At 44.6% G+C, this 23014-nt stretch overlaps 1 protein-coding gene across 10 annotated transcripts in view; it reads left to right on the top strand.

The window, feature by feature from the left end:
* dlgap4b (discs, large (Drosophila) homolog-associated protein 4b) overlaps positions 1 to 23014 on the top strand; it is a 149822-nt gene that overhangs the window by 69693 nt on the left and 57115 nt on the right. The window lies entirely within an intron of this gene.

The raw sequence follows: 23014 nt of genomic DNA, 5'->3' as shown, positions 1-23014 counted from the left end.
GAAGCACTTCTGTATCCAACCAATGATGAGACGAGACGTCAGAGCCGGGTGACGTCACGGACCAGGAAACTATAAAGCATACCCAGAACAAAGAACGCTAGCTTCTGAATTATGGCTGAAGCAAGACGCTCCCAGGTACGCTGGGGGTACGGCAACGTGACGTAGCGTCTCGTTCCCTTACTCAGGGAACAAGGGTTACACCAGTAACCCGAGACGTTCCCTTTCGTGGGAACTATCGACGCTACGTCGAATGACGTGATGGGAACGCTGTCCCAACTACGCCGTATCACCGAGTGCCTGTCTGCGATCTTGTGGACAGAACCGAGGAACCCGGAGTAGCGCTCATGTCTAGGTTGTAAAACCTGATGAATGTGTGCTGGGACGACCAACCAGCTGCATCACATATATCATTCAATGATACTCCTGACATTAATGCCTTGGAGGCCGCCATACCCCTGGTGGAGTGAGCACGGACATCTAGAGGACATGGCTGTCCGGCCGTTTCATAGGCAAGTGAGATGGCCTCGACCACCCACTTACTCATCCTCTGCTTAGATGCTGGGCCCCCTTTCTTAGGGGACCCATAACATACGAACAGCTGGTCTGTTTTTCGCCACAGGGCAGCTCTGTGGACATATGTATCTAAGGCCCTGACGGGGCAAAGCAGATTGCGTTTCTCCTGATCCGGATCTACAAAAGGAGGAGGACAAAAAGCCTGGAGCACAATAGGACCTGGGACGTTGGTGGGGACCTTTGGCACGTAGCCAGGTCTAGTGTGTAGGAAAGCCTTAACCATACCAGGCGCAAATTCCAGACACGAAGGAGCAACTGACAGTGCTTGTAAATCTCCTATTCTTTTAAGAGACGAGATTGCCAGAAGAAATATCGTTTTTAGAGTGAGGAATTTCCCTGACACCTTTTCTAGTGGTTCGAAGGGAGCCTCAGCTAGCCCCTCTAGCACTATAGCCAAGTCCCAGGCTGGAGTTCTTGTGCGCACTGCAGGCCTCAGCCTCAGCGTGCCACGGAGGAAGCGTATGACAAGAGGGTCTCGACCCACCGAGCAACCCCCTACCGGAGCATGATAAGCCGAGATAGCTGCTACGTAAACCTTCAATGTTGAAGTAGATAATCCTTCCGAGAATTTTTCTTGAAGGAACTGAAGCACAAGGCTAACAGATGACTGGACAGGGTCCGTATTTCGTTGGCTACACCAAGTAGAAAACAACTTCCATTTATATGCATATAGCTTCCTTGTGGAGGGAGCTCTGGAGTGAAGGATGGTCTCCACAACCTCGGTTGGGAGACCAGCCTCTATGAGCCTTGCCCCCTCAGAGGCCAGGCCCACAGTTTCCATAGTTCTGGGCGGGGATGGAGTATTGTGCCGCCCGCCTGAGACAGGAGATCCTGCCTGAGAGGAAGCTCCAATGGAGAGCCGTCTAACAGGGACATTAGGTCCGCAAACCATATCCTGGTCGGCCAGTACGGAGCCACCAGTATTAGGCTGACCCCTTCCTGGCGTACTACTGCCTCGACAGGGCGTCCGCTCCCACATTTTGATGCCCTGGAATATATGCTGCTTTCAATGAGAGGAGCTTTCCCTGGGCCCACAGGAGGATCCGACGGGCCAAGTTGCAAAGTCGGCGAGACCGCAGACCCCCCTGATGGTTGATATATGAGACCACCGTCGTGTTGTCCGTGCGGACCAACACGTGATGGTCCCTCAGGTCTGGGAGGAAGTGTTTCAATGCAAGAAATACCGCCATCATCTCCAGCCGATTTATGTGCCAGGAGAGCTGATGGTCCTCCCATAAACCCTGAGCCGAGCGACCACTCATGATCGCCCCCCAGCCCGTGAGGGAAGCATCCGTCGTAAGCATTACACGACGACGAGAAGTCCCCAACACGGGTACCTGGGACAGGAACCAAGGCTTTTTCCACATGACCAGAGCACGAAGGCATCGCCGCGTGACTTTGATCATGCGAAAAGGATTTCCCCTCGGAGAAAACCCCCTGGTCCTGAGCCACCACTGTAAGGGCCTCATGTGCAGAAGGCCAAAAGTTACCACGTTGGACGCAGCTGCCATAAGACCCAACAGTCTCTGAAACTGTTTTACAGTGAGTGACTGGCCTAACTTCACCCCTTTCACGGCCCCGAGAATGGAACCTAAGTAGTTGGTAATTTGATTCGGGACCAGCACACTTTTCTTGGCGTTGAGCCTCAGCCCAAGCTTCTTCATGTGCGACAGAACAACATCTCGATGTTGAACTGCCAATCGTTCTGTTTGAGCTAATATCAACCAATCGTCGATATAGTTCAGCACGCGGATGCCCTGGAGTCTCAACGGAGCCAGAGCTGCATCCACGCACTTCGTGAACGTGCGGGGTGATAAAGATAGGCCGAAGGGAAGAACCTTGTATTGGTAAGCTTCGCCCCCGAAAGCAAACCTGAGGAACTTCCTGTGATGAGGATGGATGGATACATGAAAGTATGCGTCTTTCAGGTCTATCGCCACAAACCAGTCCTCGGACCTGATCTGTGGGATAATCTGTTTGAGTGTAAGCATTTTGAACTTTAACTTTTGTACAGATCGATTTAGCACACGTAAATCTATGATCGGACGTAATCCTCCATCCTTCTTTGGAACAATGAAGTAGCGGCTGTAAAACCCTGACAGCTTGCTGGGAGGAGGAACCCTTTCTATAGCTCCTTTTTGCAAGAGTGTCATAACCTCTTGTTCCATAATCAGAGACTGCTCTGGGGTCACCACTGTTGGAAGAACCCCGTTGAACCCGGGCGGCCGAGAGCCAAACTGTATTTTGTAACCCTGTTCTACAATGAGCAGCACCCATTTCGAAATGTTCGGGAGACGTTTCCATTCTTCCATAAATTCTACTAAGGGAACCAGTCTCTCGAGACTGGCCTCTGATGTTTTTTGAGCACTTGGCTCGTTGGTCTGACACGGCGCACCGGCAGACAAACGAATCAAGTGATGACCGACCCTCCTCGGAGGATCGGTGGAGGCCGCTGCGCCCTGACGCACACTGGGTGGCAGGGTTGGCAGAACGGCCCCCTGAGGGCGCCGAAGGGGAACAGGTACCAGATTTTTTAATACCCGAACCTCTCCGGGAGGGGCTGCCCTCGTAAGTCCCGGATAGCTGGCGTCAGGACTTCTTTTTTGAAGCCTTCCGGGAAATAATGACGGTCCTCAGATCCGCCCTACCCCCGGAAGACTTCGCCTGTGCTGGCCGCCCCGGTCCCCAAGCTCTCTGCGGGGGAGCACGGGTGGCCACACTGGCCTTCTGTTGCGCTCTGTGCGCCGAGGAGCCGGCTATCGGCTGAGGCTGCTCCCGCTCAGCAGCCCCAGGGGGATGAATACGGCGGGGAAGGAATCTCTGGAAGGCCACTGATTGTTTACGTGTCTCCTGGAACCTATCGACGACAGATGACACTGCGTCGCCGAATAGGCCCACAGGAGACAGCGGCGCATCCATGAGGATGTTCTTATCTTTCTCCTTTATATCTGACAAATTGAGCCATAAGTGCCTCTCTGTGGCCACCAAGGCTGCCATAGAGCGGCCAATTGATTTGGCCGTCTCCTTGGTGGCCCGGAGAGCTAGATCTGTCGCCCTCCTGAGCTCCTGTATGGTCTCAAATGTCGCTTCCCCGCTTTCATCTATTTCCCCCAGCAGATCAGCCTGGTAAGCTTGCAGAATGGACATTGTATGAAGGCAAGCTGCAGCCTGACCTGCTGCCGAATAAGCCTTGCCCACCAAGCCCGATGTTGTCTTTAATGGCTTAGTGGGCAATGTCGGGGTCTTAAGGGACGATGCAGACTCGGGCGAGAGATAGCTCGCAAGCGTCTCTTCGACCCGAGGCATCGCCCCATAGCCGTGGTGTTTCAGCCCCACGATGTTACTATATGTGGATGTTTGGGGGCTGAACACACGATATTGCACAGGTCTATTCCACGACCTCGACACCTCGGTGTGGAGGTCGGGAAAGAACGGCAGACCCCGACGCTGGGGTAGTGACCGTGCGGGGAGAAAGCGCTCATCAAGCTTGCTTTTTGGTTTCGTTTCGCTTCTCTCCGCGGGCCAGTCTATTTTTAGCTTATCGACTGCCCTGGTTACTACCTCCAGCAGCTCCTCATAAGCTGGAGACGAGGATGGCGGGTCCTCATCTCCAGCCTCGACGCTCACCACGTCAACCTCCTCAGAGGAAGATATGTTAAGCGTCGGTGTCTCCCTCCGGGGGGAAGAAACCGCAGCGCGTGCTTCCACCGCCAAAGGAGAGACACTGGGTCTGGCAGGTAAGGGGAGAGATAAGGCAGAGCCCGTCTCTCCCCCCTCTACCAGATCCATTTGTGATCCCCACGAATGCAGCCTCCGCTGTGCCTCAGCAGCAGCGGGACCAGATCCGCGGGGAACACTCGCCGCGGCACCCTCCTCAAAGAGCGCGCGGCGTGATCTTAATACTCTGAGAGTGAGCCGCTCGCAGTGTACACAGACAGCCCCCTCGAGAGCTGCCTGTGCATGCTCGACTCCCAGGCAAACAACACACATCTCGTGTGTGTCCCCACCCGAGATGAATCGCGTGCAGGGAGGCACACACTTGATGAACTGCTGCTTATTCATTTTTTCCGCCATTATATATATATATATATATATCGTGTCTTGTGAGTGCTTTTGAAACTCTTGTCCTCAGACGAAGAGATCACTGTGAGCAGAAAACGGGACAGACAACACTAAATAAGACACACAAGATACAGAGAGCGCTTGCTGAAGACAACAGAAGCTAGCGTTCTTTGTTCTGGGTATGCTTTATAGTTTCCTGGTCCGTGACGTCACCCGCCTCTGACGTCTCGTCTCATCATTGGTTGGATACAGAAGTGCTTCACGACGCAATCACGCAGAGGGTTCCCATCACGTCATTCGACGTAGCGTCGATAGTTCCCACGAAAGGGAACAGAAATGTTTCTTGAGCAGCAATTCAGCATATTAGAATGATTTCTGAAGGATCATGTGACACTGAAGACTGGAGTAATCACAGGAATAAATTACATTTTAAAATATATTCAATTGAAAACAGTTAATTAACATTGTAATAATTGTTTACAATATTCCTGTTTTTACTGTATTTTTGATGAAATAAATACAGCTTGGTGAGCAGAAGAGACTTCTTTCAAAAACACTTTCTGAATGCTCGTGAAGCTTCCCAACACTGCTAATAACAAAATTTAATTTTTTCGAAAAAATAACCTTGCATATTAATAAGATTGATTGTTTTTACAGTCATATTGTTGGATAAGTAAATCAGGCAAAATCCGCAGTGTGGAGATTGCTATTTAATTATGAGTATTTATGATTCTGGCTGATGTATGAGCTGCTTTATGGTGATTTAGCCACCGAGTCGCAGTGTGACAAAAACCACTATGATTGTCATAAATGTGTCCCTGTGCGCCTTATGGCATCTACCCCACTATGATAATTGAAAATAGTTGCGGGTTTAATTATCATTTGGAAGCAGTAATTATGTTTACCCTAGTAGCAGAAGCTATAAAAGCGACCATGCTAGTTTATGCCGTGAGAAGGTGCTGAGAAGAACAAAGGCTCTTGGGATCTGGATTCCCTTGGGATACTGGAAGAAATGAGATTGACCGCAAGGATAGGATGACAGATATCTCTTTTGCCAGCCACGCTTACAGTAAAGGCCTTTAAAATGCATTAAATCAGTTCAGATCCAGTGGGACGATAGCAGGGCTGCCCAGCAGCACTGAACACACACACAGTGTTGCACTGTAATCTCTGTAGGGTCTGAAAACGCAGCACTCTGTTTATATGACATGCTAATCTTCCAGGACGTTAATCTCTGCAGTCTGAGCTCAGAGCTGGTTACAGTGCAGCCTATATGACATATGCTGTAGGACGCTGTCAGTTCATGCAGTTATTAGTTTGAGTGATGTCATTTGTTGAAGTCTTCATCATTGCTAGTTGTGCTTCGTTGTGTTGTTAGCGTGACTGCCAGCAACGTGTACATGGTAAATGAAGTGATTCTGAGTGTCATTTAGCTCCTTCCCCTCTTTGAGACTAGAAAAACTTTTGAAAAACACATGTGCATGTCCTCTTTTTTAGGTTTTTTTTATACTGTTGTGTTAAATATTGAAAAGTTACACTTAAAAAAATATGAATGAACATTTTGTTTAAAATACTCAAAATGAAATAAATAGTAAGCGATATGAAAGTAGTTATCTAACAATCGACTTTATCCTTTGCAATGGTAATGCATACTGTACTGAACAGCACACATTTCTCCAGTGGTGGACAGTAACGAAGTATTTTTACTTCGTTACTGTACTTAAGTACTTTTACTTCACTACATTTCAAAGCATAAGATCGTAGTTTTTACTCCACTCATAAAACATATCGTTACTCTTTATTTTAAAATGAAGAAATCGTCACATGGTCAGAGACGCAAAAGCGGTGTCCGATTCGTGCACGAACTGATTCTTTTCAATCATCCTGTTAAATCGGTTCACAAATCACATCAACAATTCATACGCGAATTGGATTGATCGTATTGCAGCTGTTCTCGAGTCAACAAATCACTGATTCAATGATCCGTTCAGAGCGACTCTCCAGTGAATGAATTTCACTGTCTGACTGAAAATTAGCCAAGAACTGGGGGATCCTCTGAGTGCGCGCGCGACTGATGTTGAAAAGTAAGTCAGCCCACTAATGTTGAATGTTAGGATGAATTGTTGTAAGTGAAAATCATATTTAGGTCACAACTGTCAGTTGTTTTTAAACTAAATCTGCTGTAAAGGGCGATCTGTTTAAACCCACTGAAATGCTTTAATGCGACACGTCTACATCAATGTGTCTACAGATCTCGATCTCGATTCAAACAGATCAAATTACATTTTAAAACTAACTTGCCGCTTCAAATAACGGTTGTATCGATTACATCGTTACGGCACTAGGAGGCGCCAAAGTGACGTAAAATGTATTTGACATTGAATGATTCATTCAAAAGATTTGTTCAAAAACATTGATTCATCCAGTAATGAAACGAAATGAAGTAGTTGAGTGAGTCATTAAATCATTCATTCAAACCCATTTTTTAAAATTAATTAATTAATTAAATATTTTTATACTGCAGCAATTAACATTTTGTCCTCTAGTAAATAATTATACGCAATTTTGTTTAGTTGTCTGTTCAGAATCATGATTTCTATTTGAAAGAAACAAAAAAAAATCTTGATTCTCATTTTATCCAGAATCGTGCAACTCTAACACAAATTAAAATAACACATGCACGTTCATCTTCCCCTCTGCTGTAGCAATTTCTTAAAATGTTATGTATTTAGCCCTTTATGTTTTGTATATTTGACATAATTATTTTGAGCAATAGGATTATATAAAATACATAATATAAAATTAAATTATATAAGTGGCCTATATAAAATTACAAAATAAACATTCAACAATTAGTACTTTTTTACTTAAGTACATTAAAAATCAAGTACTTTTGTACTTTCACTCAAGTAAAATTGAAAAGGAGCACTAAATACTTTCACTTGAGTAATATTTTATAACACGTATCTGCACTTTTACTCAAGTACTTGATTTGTGTACTTCGTCCACCACTGCATTTCTCCATGTGATATTAATAAAATTAAATGGCATATTTAATTTTTTAATACTAAAAGTCCCCCTGTGGTGAAAATCAAGTTTTGAATGTTGTTTATAGGTCTATGTGGTGTTTTTTAACATGCTTTAAGCCAAACCATGTGCAAATTCATATGTCAACACCATTGCTGAGTATTTTCTCTTTAAAACTGCAGTAAACCAAAGACAGTTCAAACCCGCGGTTTGAAATCGCTGGTGTTTATGATGTCACAAACTACCTTTTGCCGGCGGGCTTTAGCATATCATTAACTGACCACGCAAGGGAGTCTTAAAAGAAGGTTATCCCGGTATATTTTTCTATTGATATGAAAAATCATATAGATTTAGCAATATAGCGGGTGTATGATGTATATTACAATGTTATGATGAACTATATGCCTTTCTCCCCTGACGTTCTGAGTTGTTCAAAGTGTTTCAAAGGATACTGACTGTTGAAGGCAGCTGTCTGACTCGTGAATGTGAACATGGTTTGTGTAGCATTAGCAACACATGATTAGCTGTTTGATAACATAGTGAAGCAAAAGGCTAATCATATTAATTACCGTTATGTGTCCGACGTTGTAAAAAGTGATACCATTGTGCAGCGTTTACCTCAGTAAATTGACCGAGTGGATCTCGTCTGAGCTTGTGCGTGGAGGCGGGGCTAATTATCATATTCATAGATCCATGTATATTAAATAAGGCAAGAGTGTAGAGTTACATTCAAGCTATTTTAAGGCATTAAGATTTTTTTTTTTTTTTTTTTTCACAGGAAAAAATGTTCAAATATGTAATTTTGGTGATCAAAGATGAGTTTTAAGGGATTAAATTATTGACTAGAGGGGGACTTTAAGTCTTTCCCTGCCATTGGCGGAATTTTCCTGTAATCCGTGTTTTGACTGTTATATGGTAGGGGCACTATTACGTTCTAAAAGAGTACAGAATCTCCGGAACAAAACACAGCTGAAGAAGAAGCAGAAAAAAGTGATAGAAGTACTGCTGACGCACATAAAAAAATGCCATCTGAATTACTAAATGAAATATCGACCCCTAAAGAGCAAGCAACTGTGAAGCTTTGGGGGTGTTGATGGACTCCATCTGCTCCATCTGTGTTTTGATCATCGTTCTCAATATGAATTCTGAATTTTTTTAGCTTTTTGTTCAAAATGTTGCTTTTTTTATGAAACTTACCTATTGCTAGAAAAAGAATGCATAAAGCTATATAAAATGTTTGTTATTGTTGTTGTTTAAAAGCAGAGGCTCTGTTCATTCTTTTGATATATTGCATGTTTAGATATTCATACACCGAAATATTCTGAGGGCAATATAGCGCAATATTGCTGATTACGTTTATCAAATCATGAAGGCTACGATTTAGTTAAATAAATGTGTTGTGTTTTACTGTGTACTGTGACAACTGCATGCATGATACATCAACTTCTGACTTAACCAATAGTGTGAGTCTGGGGTGAGACTACCTGGTTGAAAACTTTTGTTTGTTTGTTTTTATTTTTTTTGCTTTTTTTTTTTTTATTTAGTTTGTTGCATGTTGTCCAGAAGCATTGACCGCTGTGTTGCTCATGAGGATGATGCAGGTTTGAATTGTGTTTTCCAATCAAAAAGACATTTTAAAATAAAACAATAAACTTTAACATGGATGAGCACAAAGCTGAAGGCTTTGAAATATTTTTTTCAATCAGACTTTTATGCATCTGACTTTATAAAAGAGCCATCTGGCTTGGAATTTGAAATGATGAATAGTCGTAAATGTTGTTATAAAATAGTTTTACTTCAATACTACTTTTACATTAATAGTCTCTGTCAGTAGGCTGATTCATTCTCTTCTGGCTTTTTTCTTCCAGCTTAACCCAGAGTCAGTCTTATCTGGGCTTGTAATGATCATATTTAATCCCTTTAAATACAGCATGAGAGACATCAAACATTTCAGCTCTTTATTTCATCTCTCTTTCATTCGTTTTTTTCTTAAATGCCAGAACTACTATTAATCTAAACCTGCCTGTCTACGGTATATTCAATCTTCTGTGACAGATTGACATGGATTCAAAACGAGATTACAGCAGAATCTCTTTGGAGTATATAGATCTTTTCCTCTTTTTGTTCAGAATGCCATTTATTCTCCATCCGAGGGGAATTTGAGAACATACTCTTGAAACTTTGATGTAATTTTGTGGCTATTTTTATGTAGAGAGACCTTTGACCTCCAGCATATAATCTAGTGTGCATTATAGTTTATTCTAGCCAAGAAACACCCACTTAGACAGTAAAAGATCATCTGACTGACATGTTTTTAATGCTTTTTTTTTAATGCTTTGTGTGCATTAAATTGATCAAGTTACAAAAAAGACATTTATAATGTTACAACATATTTCTATTTCAAATAAATGCTGCTCTTTTGAACTTCAAATAATCTAGAAAAATCATAGTTTCCACAAAAATATGAAACAGAACAACTGTTTTCAACATTGATAATAATCATAAATGTTTCTTGAGCAGCAATTCAGCATATTAGATTTCAAAAACACATCTCAGCGCCAGATCGCCTATTATTTAACTCAGACGAACGAATTGCTAATCAACTAGAGATGTTTCTTTTGTATTAGTATACATTCGTGCCGCAAGATGTTTCAAAAAGTGGTGGGGACAATATCAACCCTGGCAAAAAGTGGTGGGGACATGTCCCACCCGCAAATTACGCCTATGATACCACAATAACAGACCAGCATGCAAACTGATAAGAAGTCAGTGTTGCTTTTTTGAGATTTGGGGTGAGAGAGATGAAAAAGACAGGGTTGTGTTATTTGATCTTGTTTTGTAGGTATCGAGGGCAGGTTTTTTAATGCACCACAGGCCAGGAACGACTCGACTGGTATCTCTGCAGGCACAAGAGGCCAAATTAGAGAGCAGAAGAAACACGTTCTGGAGGGTGAATGCGAGTCGGGCTGCAGCTTTTTGATTTAGTCCTGATATAACTAAAGTCCTCACCAGGAGATAAGAGCCGAAGAGGGTCTGATTCTCAATATACTGTGGGTCATGAAGTAACTGCAAGGGACAGTTGTGGATAATGGAGGTCAGTTGATCATTTAGGATCATCTAGGCTTTTCTTTTTTTTTTTTTTTTTTTTTTACACCTGGGGATGACAGCGGTTTGACCCTCAACCATAGGGCTGGGAATTGAGAATTGGTTCTTAATAAATAAAAAGAAATCATGATATTTAGTTTTTAATGGTTCTTGAGTATCGGCACTGATACCAAAGGAGCATCATTCTGAAATAATCTGCTATTGTTTCTGTTCACTGCTGCTAAAACTATAGCACCAGTTTTGAGTTTTAGTTTGCATGTTTGATTGAATGTGATGTGAGAGAAAGGCTGGATAACGTACAACATTTTTCTAAATTCTTGCGAGTCAAAAAGAAACATTCTGTCATCATTTAATCACCCTCATGTCGGTTCAAGAATCACTGCAAAAAGTGAATTTATTCCCCAGTCTTGCTTTTCAGTACAAACATCTAAACATTCTTATATCAAGAAATGTTTACTTGAGAAGCAAATATGGCATAACATAAGAAGTCTTGTTTTTCTAATGAAAAATTAATCAAAATTAAATGAGTTTAAATAAATAAAAAAATAAATGTCTTTTCGCTTGAAATTAGGTTTATTTTTCTGACCTTGTTGCCAGATGTTTTTAGGCTTAAACTCACTTATTTTAATACATTTTTATTAAAACAAAACTTAAAATCTTTTCTCATTCTCAAGTAAATGTATCTTTGTCCATATAATGAAGATGAGGTTCAAAACAACACTGATTGCTGTTGACTTTCATATTTTCAAAAATTCAAAATTTTTCAAAATATCGTCTTTTGTTCCACAAAGAAATACAATCATACAGATGTGGAATGGCATGCGGGAGAAAATGATGGTAAATATTAATTTTGGGGTGAATTATCAATGTAAATCCAGACTGGTTTTTCATATAACAATACATAGTTAAAGATAAATATATAGTCTGGAACACTTTCTTAAAGCCATAATGCATTATAAAAGTATTAATTATGCCTTGTAATGCACCTTATAATGCATTGTAAGATTTTATGAATAATTGTAACCACATTTATAATACATTATAATACTTATGTATTCATTGAACACACCTTTAGAAAGTACAATGTATTAAAACACACAAACAACCAATTTCAGATGTAACAATGAATCTGCAAATATTATAAATATTATTATTGCAAAATTAATTATTAAAATTATAATATTATAATGCATTATACATAAAGGATTCAAGTGAAGTGTTACCCAAAGTTGTAACACTTTTTTTGTTGTAATTAATGGTACTTTGAACTAGTTCAAGAAATCTTCCGTCCACCTTGAGATATCATTGAGGTTGGTGAGCTTCTCTTTCCTAATCGCAAACGAAATGACTCAGTGTAGTTGTGAAAGAGTCCAACAGAACTAGTTAAACCAAGAGAAGCTCAGATCTGGAGAAATAAGCGGGTTTAGAGATGGTGATTTGCTGACAGTTTCATGATAATTAGAACATTAGGATACAAAAAGGTGGTTTATACAGTTGAATTTGGCCATATCTGACATTGTACAATATCTGACATCAGTGGAGGACAGAGTTCAAAACTCAAATCTTTTAAGCTCAGGAAAGGTGTGGGAAGAGGTAAGGAAGGGAAGCAGCAAAAAACTGAAGTGTGTGTTAATGTCAGCGAGAGTCTCGGATGAATTCAGGAGCAGGAGATGTTGTGGGTCACAGAAGGGATTTTAAAACTTTTGCAAGAAAATCCATTTTCTGATTGATCAAATTTGAAGATGATCGCAAAATGCTCAAGATTAGTTACGGAGACGTGCAGTATACTACATTTATTCTGCTCAAAGAAAGAAATTAAATTGTTATCTCAAAAAACTCACACCAATTAGAGCCACTCCATACCGCAGAAGGGTCAGTGAGTCTGGCATCTCATTAAACATCTAAAGTCTCTTGCCTGAAAGGGTGGATTGTTTGCAGTTTATTTCAAGTTCAGTAAAGCTCTGACTGATTGGAGCTTGCTCTCTTTGTAATACACGTAGAAAGAAGAGTCTATGAACTCAATTGAAGCCCAACTAGTTTTTAAGTGGCTCAGTATCTGTTCTTGCCGCTCTCAGACAAACAGGGCATTGCGGTTGTACTTTAATAAATCAAGACTTAGACATTTTAAAAGGACGTGACAACGGTCATGAAATATTCAAATGCACCACTACAGTACATGCAAATAATGTGTAATGCTTTCAAAGATTCATTCTGTGGCTGTTTGTGTAAAGCTCAGAGATACCAGAGCACTTTATGGTTAGACACAGGTACTAAACAGAGAATGCTTAAATGTTTTTGAACATTCAAGCATGAAAACGTCTCGGTTACGTATGTAACCCTCGTTCCCTGAAGGAGGGAACGGAGACGTACGTCAGTAGTGACCGACGAATTGGGATATCGCTAGAGAGCCCTATCAGCTTCGAGTGAACTACAACAGGCCAATGAAGTTGGCGTGCGATATTTGCACAATGCGCACCGCCCCCGCCAGGTGGTATAAATAGGGGAGCAGATGCAATCGCACTCTGTTTTTCGCTGAGGAGACAACCTAGTCTGCACTACAGCGAGGGTACAGCAACTGTGGCGACGGGACGTACGTCTCCGTTCCCTCCTTCGGGGAACGAGGGTTACATACGTAACCGAGACGTTCCCTTTCAGTCGGTCACGTTCGACGTACGTCAGTAGTGACCGACGAATTGGGATCCCAAATAAAGCGCCACAGTATGAACCCCTTCCAGTGCCCAGCGCAAGCTCTAGCCACCCGGCGCACCAGTGGGACGGGGAAGGGGGCGAGCTTACGCCGAGAGAGTCTACTGCTGTTCCGATATACCCACTAAGTAAACTAGACTACACTGGGGAAGCGAACCCGTAGGGGACGCTGCGGAGACCACTACCCACCTGTAGGGGAGGAATTTACGTGGAGAGTACACATATGGACTGGCCGTGGGCAGTACGCATATGGAGTCCCTGGGATGGCTCCACCTGGGTAGGGGGGAGACTCATCTGACAGGTGACAGCAGAGCTGGCTCTGCTAGGGAAAGACACGGGCTCGCCGTAGGGAGTTGACCGTGGACAAATACACACATGGGACCGCTCACGTGGAGGGGTCACGACATGTGGAACCCAGCCAAACGTCAACGTCGGTGACGGAGGTTTGGCCTGGCATCAGACACTCCGCAATGTCCGAGCCGAAGGGGGAGGCGGAGGAACTCGACAGGGTTCGCCAAGCGGGGAACTCGACTGGAGTAAAAAGGATGCACGTATCCGCCCCAGGGGGCGGGAGTGGCATTGCAAGCCGACACTAGAACGGGCTCTTCGCGTCTACCGGCTGGTGGAAGCGAGTACACGGGAAGATACCGGTTCTACACGAAGGCTATAGAATCTAGCGAACGTGTTAGGTGTCGCCCAGCCCGCAGCTCTACAGATATCTGTCAGCGAGGCGCCGTGCGCCAGCGCCCAGGAAGAGGCCACTCCTCTGGTGTAGTGGGCTCTCAACCTGAGCGGGCAAGGCACGCCCTGGGACTCATACGCCAGGGCGATGGCGTCCACTATCCAGTGGGCCATCCTCTGCTTGGAGACAGCCTTTCCCTTCTGCTGGCCTCCGTAACAGACAAAGAGCTGATCTGAGGTCCTAAAGCTTCGCGTTCTGTCCACGTACAGGCGCAGAGCGTGGACGGGAGAGAGCAAAGCTAGGGCTGGGTCTGCCTCCTCCGAAGGCAGCGCTTGCAGGTTCACTACCTGATCTCGAAAGGGAGTGGTAGGAACCTTGGGCACATATCCAGGCCGGGGTCTCAGGATAACGTGAGAGTCACCGGGCCCGAATTCCAGGCACGATTCGTCAACCGAAAATGCGTGCAGGTCCCCTACCCTCTTGAGCGAGGCCAATGCAACCAGGAGGACGGTCTTTAGGACAGTACTTTTAACTCGACTGATTGCAAAGGCTCGAAGGGACGACCCCGGAGAGATGTAAGAACCAGGGTCAGATCCCAAGAGGGTACAGAGGGGGGCCAGGGAGGATTAGTCTCCTCGCCCCCCTCAAGAACCTGACGATCAGATCGTGCTTCCCTAGCGATTTACCATCAACTGCATAGTGATGTGCGGCGACAGCGGCAACATACACCTTGAGGGTGGAGGGAGACAGCCTTCGCTCCAGGCCCTCTTGCAGAAAGGAAAGCACGGTTCTGACCGAACATGATCGGGGGTCCTCTCGCTCTGGTTGAGAGGAACACCATTCGACGAATAGGTTCCACTTCAGCGCATAGAGGTTCCTCGTAGAAGGAGCTCTAGCGGAAGTGATGGTGTCTGCGACCGCTTGCGGGAGATCACTCAGAACCTCCGCGTCCCGTCCAGGGACCACACATGGAGTTTCCACAGGTGGGGACGCGGGTGCCAGAGGGTGCCCCGTCTCTGAGTCAGGAGGTCCTTCCTCAGAGGAATGGGCCAGGGAGGTGCTGTCGCGAGGAGCGTGAGGTCCGAGAACCAGGTCCGAGTGGGCCAGTATGGAGCCACTAACAAGACCTGCTCCTCGTCCTCCCTGACTTTGCACAGGAGCTGTGCGAGAAGGCTCACTGGGGGAAACGCATATTTGCGTAGGCCCCGGGGCCAGCTGATTGCCAGGGCATCCATGCCGAGCGTGCCGCCGGTCAGGGAATAGAACTGGCAGTGGGCAGTCTCCGGGAGGCGAACAGATCTATCTGTGCCTCGCCAAAGCGCTGCCAGATCAGCTGGACCACCTGGGGATGGAGTCGCCATTCGCCCGGAAGCGGAGGCTGCCGTGAGAGCTCGTCGGCTGCACGGTTGAGCACGCCTGGGGCGAGAATGGCACGAAGCGACCTCAGATGCTTCTGACTCCATAGCAAGAGATGGCGGGCGAGTTGCGACATACGGCGGGAGCGTAGACCACCCTGATGGTTGATGTACGCAACGGCCGCAGTGTTGTCCGAGCGGACCAGTACGTGCTTGTCTGTCAACAGCTCCTGGAAGCGGCCCAGTGCAAGACGTACTGCTAGCAACTCGAGGCAATTGATATGCCAATGCAGTTGGGGCCCCGTCCACAGACCCGATGCTGCATGCCCGTTGTACGTGACCCCCCACACCGTGGCAGAGGCATCTGTGTGGACCACAGCATGCCTGGACACTTGTTCGAGGGGAACTCCAGCCCGCAGGAACGAAGAGTCTGACCACTTGGTGAGGGTGCGACGGCAGTTCGGTGTCACGGGGACACGGAACGTACCGCGCTGCCACGCCCATCTCGGGACCCGGCCGCGGAGCCAGTGTTGAAGCGGCCTCATATGAAGCAATCCGAGCGGCATGACTGCGGCTGCGGATGCCATATGCCCCAGGAGCCTCTGAAAGAGTTTCAGTGGGGCCGCCGTCCTGCGCTTGAGCGTACTCAGGCAGGTCAACACTGACTGGACGCGCTCCTCAGAGAGGCGCGCAGTCCAGGCGACCGAATCCAGTTCCCTACTGAGATAAGAGATCCTCTGCCCGGGGGAGAGTTTGCTCTTGTCCCAGTTGACCCGAAGACCCAACCGACTGAGGTGAGCTAACACCATGTCCCTGTGTTCGCACAACTGCTCCCACGAGCTGGCCAGGATGAGCCAGTCGTCGAGGTAGTTGAGATGCGAACGCCCTGTTCCTTGAGCGGAACAATGGCCGCCTCCGCAACCTTCGTAAAGACGCGGGGCGACAGGGCCAGCCCGAAGGGTAGGACTTTGTACTGATATGCCCGACCCTCGAACGCAAACCGTAGGAGTCTGTGACGAGGCAGAATCGAGACATGAAAGTACGCGTCCTTCAGGTCGATCGCTGCAAACCAATCCTGGGGACGGATGCATTTGAAAATGCACTTCTGCATAAGCATCTTGAACGGCAGCCTGAGAAGGGACCGATTCAGGACACGCAGATCCAGGATTGGCCGTAGCCCACCGCCCTTCTTGGGTACAATGAAGTAGGGGCTGGAGAACCCTGACTTCAAATCGGCTGGAGGGACCGGCTCGACTGCATCCTTCGCCAGGAGGACAGCAATCTCCGCCCAGAGAACAGGTGCATTGTCCAGGGACACACGAGTGTAATGGACACCCCTGAACACCGGGGGACGCCGGGCGAACTGAATCGCATAGCCGAGTCTGATGGTACAAATGAGCCAGCGGGACGGGCTGGAAAGCGCTAGCCAGGCTCCCAGACACCGAACCAGCGGGATCAAATGGACCACAGACGTACCGGGCGTGGGGCAGCGAGGTAGAGTGCTGGACCCGACTCGGACGGCATAGCGGCCCGTAGTGTGGTCAGACTCTGCAAGGTGGCAGTGTGAATGGGAGACGGCACATGGGAGGCGGCCTCAACCAACACACTGGGACCTGCTGGCGAAGTGAGAGGGGGCTGAGAGTGGCGAGGTGGGGCCTCGCGCACTGCCAGCCGCGCCCTCTTGGGACCTGGAGGGTCAGAAAACAGTTCTACTCCGTGGGCACCGCTGGTCTCCGGAGAGCCAGCGGCGGAACAAACCAAAATTCTCCACCCGGCCCTCCTCCGGGGAGGGAGCGATGCGGGCATCGTCTCCCGAAGAACTGTTTACCTCAGCTCCAGGTCACCAGTTTCTCCAGGACCGCTTCTCGCTAGCCAAGTGGCTTGGCTGCGGGCTGAGCGGGCTGGATTTTAGGCCAGCTTGTGAGATGAGAGCATCGAGAAAGCGTACTTAGACGATGACACACCTCTGCAAGGCTAGCCAGGGGTGTTTCCGGACCACCATGGTAGACATTGTCTGGCCAGGGGCCTGCGCTATGACTTGCATCATGCGTAGCTCAACCCCGACTCAGAACTACCCATATGCAATGAGTGCTTTGGCCTTCCACAGACTTGCTGGGGGCCAAGACCCATGCAGGGCAGAGGTGGTGTGCCCGTAGCACTGCCACCCCACCACAGAGGATAGTGAGAGAGAAAAAACTTAATGCAGATATGACCCTTTTGGTGTTCCATATTTGGCACCAAAAAAGGCTTCCAAACTGCCAAGTTTTTCATGCACGTCCAGGCTAAGACAGGGGGCGGGGCAAGGCGAGTACGCGTCACACCACGCCCCCAGGGGCCCGGGAAAGCATGGTCGTTAACTCTGAATCTGATTCAGCATGAGCACATCACAACCGTGGGACGCTCAGCCTCATCTTCATGTCCAGAGCCCAACAACCCTCTCTCCAATGTAGCAGTCGACATCTGATCCTCTGCTGGAGCCCTGACTAAGATGCTAGGTCCCCCATGAGAAGGACCAGCAATCCACCCAGAAGCTACCAGCCATGTGAGAGAGTGAACGTGGTCGTCTAACTGAACGACACACGGCGCTGAGCGCCGACGTGGCCATGTTTTTACCAAACATAAACCACCCACGAACACAGTCACAGCATGTTTGCGATGCGCTAGAGGAGTGGGGGGCCCACGGAGATTGGCTCGGCAGGTAATGCCCCACTGTGATCCTCTGGTCACCCTGGCTTATTCACCAAAAGTAGTACTTTCCTGATTCAGAAAGAGAAACTAGATCGGGGAATAGGTGAGGGGACTCCACCTCGTTTGAGGCACTCGAGTCTCGACCACGCATCTAGAGTGCCGAACAACGCGCTGGGTTGCCATGGCAATGCGCGCTGTCAGCCGGCAGCTCGACGGCACACGGCGCGCTGAGCGCTCAAGCCCTTACGAGAAAGGCAAGACGAACAACGCGCCGACGTGGGCATGCTCTCTTTTTTTACAAGAGAATATGAACCACCCACAAACACAGTCTCAGCACGCTAAGCAGACATGAGAGAAAGTGATTGTGGCCGTCAGTGAGGATAGGAAACGACCGCCTCCAGAAACGCACAGACAGAATGACGTCTTGAAAAAGACGCAGTGTCTGTCTGTGAAGCTCTTTTAGAAGCTCTTGTTCTTTGTGCCGAAGCACACAGGGAACAGCCGCGATGTGACTGCAGGTACACTTTTCACTCCCTGAGTCACACACACAGAGGAACCGGCCCAAATCGCAAACCAACGGGGCAAATAATGCTGTGAAAACAGCAGTTGAGAGCTGTATAACAGCTCGAGAAGCTCACTCTGGGAAAGCTCGCGGCCTCGCTGTAAGGTGCCATAAAGCCAGCACTGTAGAACAAAAGCTCTTCAAAGGCTTGCGAAGTCACTCTCAGACTAACAGCAGGAACACACAGGTTGGCTCCGAAGCGAAAGACAGAGTGCGATTGCATCTGCTCCCCTATTTATACCACCTGGCGGGGGCGGTGCGCATTATGCAAATATCGCACGCCAACTTCATTGGCCTGTTGTAGTTCACTCGAAGCTGATAGGGCTCTCTAGCGATATCCCAATTCGTCGGTCACTACTGACGTACGTCGAACGTGACCGACTGAAAGGGAATCTGTTCTAGTAGAACCTAAAAATCAAAATCAAGACTTTGTTAAAGGGCATAACATGGCCACTTTAAAAATTATATAATATTAAAATAGAAATGGTATATTTTTCTTGCTGCCGTCGTACAGCATGGCCTTGAAACATCAGAGCAAAGAGAGTTCGCTTAGAGAGTGTGATGTTCTCCATGGGGCTTCAGGTTCAGACGTGTCCTTCTGTAATGTGAACATGAGATCATCCATCATGCCACAGATACACAGCAGGGCAGTTCAAGGATTTTGTGAGCAGAGTTTTCAGCCCAACTGTACTAGAATCTTAAAACATTAACTCCTTGAGGGGACGTCCTCAACGGGAAAGGTGGTTCATTAAAATGTAAATGTTTTATTTTAAAAATGCAAAGGTTTTTCCTTTAGTACCAGGGCGTTTCCTCTGAGAAGTGTTAGTGATGAGGCACATGAGAAAGTTTAGTAGGAACTAGAAAGATGAAATCAGAGAGCTTTTTAACCCTGCTCGTTCTAGTCTCAATGAAGTAGATTAAAGAATCAATAAAGCGGATGAGATAAATAAAAATAGAAAAACACAGCAATTAACACAAGCTAGAAACTGTGTGTATTATTTCTTGCCTGAGATTGTCTTATCGTCATATTGACCCTGTAATCATTTTTGCATCTGTGGCATAATTAAGTCTGTGAGATGATTGATTGTATTAATTAGGAATGTAGTAGGACCGGATGAAATCACCCACACACACACACACACACACTCATACACTCACACACATTGGGTTTTCATGTTTTATGGAGACTTTCCATAGACATAATGATTTTTACTCTATAAACTGTATATTCTAACCCTACCCCTAAACTGTCTTTATTTTTACATTTTCAAAAAACATCATTTAGTACACTGTAAACCTGAATAAATTGGCAAAACCCCAAAAAATTGAGGCAATCAGTTGCCTCAAAAATTTTAAGTTAAGAAATTCAAAGTTTAAGTAAGCAGAACTGGCAGATTTTTATTTTTAGCTCATATATTTTAGTTACAAACCTCAATGTAAACAATTTTATTAGTGTAAACTTAGCTAGTTATAACAAGCTAATTCAAAAAATGCTAACTTGCTAATTTGCTAACATGTTAACAATAGCATGTTATAACACTTGCTGAATGAGTACAGCAATATAAAGCATTTAATGTACTTCTCTTAAACCAAGCCGCATGCAACACTTGTCACCATGATGGTAACGCTCCAAAAACCCACAGAAACTCTTCTAAATTAGCATAACAAAACATTAATCACTACTAAATCTCCCATTTAACATTAATCTTGCACAAAAAACATTATATGACACCTAATTTTAGCATTTACTCTCCCTTTCAAGTGTCATGGGCAAAGCATGCTGGGAAATAGAAATCCCAGCCCAGTTTCAGTTCAACTTAAGTTTGTCTAAATTAAAAGAAATAAGTTAATAAAACTCAAAACAATTAAACAGATCAGTTTACTTAAAATATGTCAGTTCTGTGAAGTTGAATGAAAAAGAAAGTGCTAAATACTCATAAGAGTTGATTTGACAACTAATTTGTTTAATTTAAGTTTATCCTACTCAAACCAATTCATTATTTTGAGCATTAGGGTTTACGGTGTGATTTATAAGCTGTTTTTCTCATGGGGATTTCAGATATTGCCATCTTTGTGGGGACATTTTGTCCCCATAACATAGGGACCACACATACACACATAGAGAGAGAGAGAGAGAGAGAGAGAGATCACAAGAAGGCAATTGTAAGAGGGCAAGCTGTCATTTCTGTTTGTGCATGTCATATGTTTCTCATATCATTGCATACTTTTGTGTTTTGCTCTCATTTTGTAAAAAATAAATAAATAATTATGGTTTATCTATAACCTAGAAATGCACTTAAAGGGTTAGTTCACCCAAAAATGAAAATTCTGTCATTTATTACTCACCCTCATGCCGTTCCACACCCGTAAGACCTTTGTTAATCTTCGGAACACAAATTAAGATATTTTTGTTGAAATCCGTTGGCTCAGTGAGGCCTCCATAGCCAGCAATGACATTTCCTCTCTCAAGATCCATTAATGTACTAAAAACATATTTAAATCAGTCCATGTGAGTACAGTGGTTTAATATTAATATTATAAAGTGACGAGAATATTTTTGGTGCTCGAAAAAAAACAAAATAACGACTTATTGACCGATGACTGATTTCAAAACACTGCTTCAGGAAGCTTTGGAGCATTATGAATAAGCGTGTCGAATCAGCGGTTCGGAGCGCCAAAGTCACATGATTTCAGCAGTTTGGCGGTTTGACACGCGATCCGAATCATGATTCGGCACGCTGATTCATAACGCTCCGAAGCTTCCTGAAGCAGTGTTTTGAAATCGGCCATCACTATATAAGTCGTTATTTTGCTTTTTTTGGAGCACCAAAAATATTCTCGTCGCTTTATAATATTAATATTGAACCACTGTACTCACATGGACTGATTTAAATATGTTTTTAGTACATTAATGGATCTTGAGAGAGGAAATGTCATTGCTGGCTATGGAGGCCTCACTGAGCTAAAACAGTAATATTGTGAAGTAATATTATTGCAATTTAAAATAGCTGCTTTCTATTTGAATATATTGTAAAATGTAATTTATTCCTGTGATCAAATCTGAATTTTCAGCATCATTACTCCAGTCTTCAGTGTCACATGATCCTTCAGAAATCATTCTAATATGCTGATTTGCTGTTTAAGAAACATTTCTGATTATTATCAATGTTGAAAACAATTGTGCTGCTTCATATAAATAAACCTACATAAACATAACATAAACCTTTTTTTTTTTTTTTTTGCAAAATTCTTTGATGAATAGAAAGTTCAAAAGAACAGCATTTATTTGAAATAGAAATCGGTGACACTTTACAATAAGGTTCATTAGTTAAACGTCAGTTAATGTATTAACTAACATTAATTAACCATGAGCAATACATTTGTTACTGTGTTTACTAATGAAAATACAGTTGTTCATTGTTTGTTCATGTTAGTTCACAGTGCATTAACTAATGTTAACAAGATTTTAATCATGTATTAGTTAATTTTGAAATTAACATTAATAAAGATTAATAAATGTGCAGAAGTGCAGTTCATTATTAGTTCATGTTAACTAATGTAGGTAACTAATGTTAACTAGTGAAACTTATTGTAAAGTTTTACCTAGACATCTTTTGTAACATTATAAATGTCTTTACTGTCACAGTAAATCAATTTTATGCATGTTTGCTAAATAAACGTATATATATATATATATATGTGTATATATATATATATATATATATATATAAAAAAAATCTTACTGACCCAAAACTTTGGAACAGTATTGTATATATTTAGACTAACACTGATGAGCTGTTCACAGAAACACCGCAAATGTGTTTTCAGAAAGTATAAGGTCCGTTTCATTTGACATGTTTTTCCCCACTTTTTAGTTCACTCGTGTAGTAGATTCTCAACTGTTGTTGTGTAGCGCAGCGGTTCTCTGCAGTAAGAGTGTGTGATTTTCATGTATATTAATAGTGTTTTGTACTATAATCCCATGAATATGGATGGTGTCGGTGTTCTGGAGGAAGAGAGTAATCTTCAGCACACAGACATGTACATATTACTCAGACGCAACGTTTTAGGTCATGAAACTTCACCCTGTGAAACTTTAAAGGCATTGTGATGTTGCATTAAATATGCATGAATGTGAGCTCATAGATAAAGAGGTAAAGACTGATGACAGCGATTCTGTTTTCAGCACAGTGGGATTGTGTTCCTGTTACACATCCATAAAACATCCAACCCGTACCATGACAGCACCACTGT

The sequence above is a fragment of the Ctenopharyngodon idella genome, chromosome 6, assembly GCF_019924925.1.
Source record: "Ctenopharyngodon idella isolate HZGC_01 chromosome 6, HZGC01, whole genome shotgun sequence".
In the NCBI taxonomy this organism is placed as follows: Eukaryota; Metazoa; Chordata; class Actinopteri; order Cypriniformes; family Xenocyprididae; genus Ctenopharyngodon; species Ctenopharyngodon idella.
The sequence above is the reverse complement of the archived record's forward strand: the minus strand, read 5'-3'. Positions and strand labels throughout refer to the sequence as shown.